The following is a 2,390-nucleotide window of genomic DNA, read 5'->3' on the forward strand; positions in this document are numbered from 1 at the left end:
ACACACACATAGATATGCACGCACACGCTCACACGCACGCACAATATGTAATTTATATATACAAGCTACAAGCCAAAAACGGTATCCTTGCAACCAGCCAATTAGCGTAATGAACAAATGTTAATGTGGACACACGCTGTGTGCATATATCTGATAGGCCCATGGAAGACAAGGACGTTAGTGTGCTGTGTATTGGGTATTGCTTTTTTTTTATGAATTTTGTAAGAGAAATAGTACAACACGTGCAAAGGAAAACACACTGCATATGCTGATAGTGTGAGTGTTCGGAAACAAACAAAATTTTGAAAAACGGCGATTTCGTTCTTTGGATGGATATTGATCAGGAAACGAACTATTCTCATTCTAATGATGCAGTAAAAACAGCAAGTGAAGAGGATGCGCGTCAAAGGATCTGGATTATCCGGTAGGTTTCGTAAACTTGAGCTCACTGTGTAAGATCACGTCAAGAAGACTGGAAACGTGTACAGAGAAGGGAAGTGCCCCCTGTGAAGTCTTCGTGAGAATAAGCTGTGCATGCAACAATTTGCAGCAACAAACGATAAATTCATTAGGCTAGGTGCTCTACTTCACCCTTCTTACTAACCAGACCAAACACCATCTGAGTTTTACTTATTCGGGTCATTTGAATCCTTTACCACCGAAAAAAAGAAACACATTCAAAAGCAGGGACGTTGTCGAAACGTCACTTCAACTATTTCTATCTTTTAGCCTGAGGAATCAGAAAATTGCTTTGAAGTGGGAAAATGTTATCACTAATGATGGAACTTATATATTAAGAATGAATAAATGTATTTACGTTGTTTTATGTACACTTGAAATCATCTCATGAAATGTGACATCATTTTACGGCACCCTTAATATATGTATGTATGTATGTATGTATGTATGTATGTATGTATGTATGTATGTATGTATGTATGTACGGGGTGGTATCGAAAAGTTACCGAACTAGTTCTGTAGCACGCCAAAGGATAGTAGTGCAAGGTTGCGTGCACACCGAGAGCTAGCAGTGCCGAGCGACATCGTTGTGTTTTCTTCTGAAGTTGTGAAAGGTGTGTTTTTGTGATCATGTGTATGTTGTAGTCAGCGATTTTTTCATGGACACGGAGATGGAACATAGAGTCAACGTGAAATTTTGCATTAAACTTGAGAAGTCTGCTATAGAGACAATGAGGATGCTTCAGCAAGCTTACGGCGACGAGACAATGGGTCGTACACAATGTTTCGTGTGGCACAGGCTCTTCGAAAGCAGAACATCCTTGGAAGACGATGAGCGATCTGGAAGACTTACCACGAGCGTCACCCTCGGAAATGTGGAGGAAATTCATCATGCGCATGAGGATCGTTGGAGGACAATCAACGACTTTGCTGATGTTGTTAGTCTGTCGTATGGGTCTGTGTAGGCAATCCTAGAGTCTGGATTGAACATGCGGCGTGACTCTGCCAAGTTTGTCCTCCACCTGCTGACCACTAAGCAGAAAGAACATTGCGTCGAAGTCTGTCAAGATCTCTGTCAGTGTGCCACTGATATCGAGGATCATCACCGGTAACGAAAATTGGGTCTACGGATACGTCCTCGAGATGAAGCAGCAGTTGTTACAATGGAAGAGCTCTTTATTTCCACGACTGAAGGAGGCACAACAGAGCTGTAGTTCCATCAAGCGCATGCTCATCGTATAATTTTTTTTTAATCCGCGGTATTGTGCATCAAGAATGGAGAATTCATACCCTGGGGTTAGATTGTCAATCGAGAGTTCTCCTGTCATCTCTGAAGAGTATTTGGTGAAAGTAAGTGGATCTGTAGAACGCGAAGAATTCGATTCTTCACGACGACAATGCACTCTGCCACCGAGCTCCCCTCACTAAAAAACGATATGGTATCGCTTTCGCACCTGCCTTATACACAAGTTTTAACACCTGTAGACATCCATCCCTTCTCCGAAATGAAAAGGCAGCTCAAAGGTCGCTGTTCGAAAACCGTTGTGAAGGTCTGATTTCAAAAGTGACAGGAACGCTGAGACAGGTGTATTGCTGCGAAAGGTAACTATTTCGATGGAGATGATGTTAAAACTTATGTAAATAAGTTATTTTTATTTTTTATTAAACATAACTACTCAGGGAATCTTTTGATACAATCTCGAACGTATGCATTTTTTTGTATATACGTATGCATGCACACCCACAGAAAATGAATGCAGATATGCGACGTTTCTGTGGCCCAGTTATTATTGTATCCCGTCAAATTTATTTGTTTATTTCACCATGGTTTTGTACAATAAATTTCTATATATGTGTATATATATATATATATATATATATATATATATATATATATATGTGTGTGTGTGTGTGTGTGTGTGTGTGTGTGT

General features: G+C 40.3%; 1 protein-coding gene across 1 annotated transcript in view; it reads left to right on the forward strand.

Moving 5' to 3' along the window:
* LOC106874031 (contactin) overlaps positions 1-2,390 on the forward strand; it is a 164,816-nt gene that overhangs the window by 67,015 nt on the left and 95,411 nt on the right. The window lies entirely within an intron of this gene.

This window comes from Octopus bimaculoides, chromosome 6 (genome assembly GCF_001194135.2).
Source record: "Octopus bimaculoides isolate UCB-OBI-ISO-001 chromosome 6, ASM119413v2, whole genome shotgun sequence".
Taxonomy (NCBI): domain Eukaryota; kingdom Metazoa; phylum Mollusca; class Cephalopoda; order Octopoda; family Octopodidae; genus Octopus; species Octopus bimaculoides.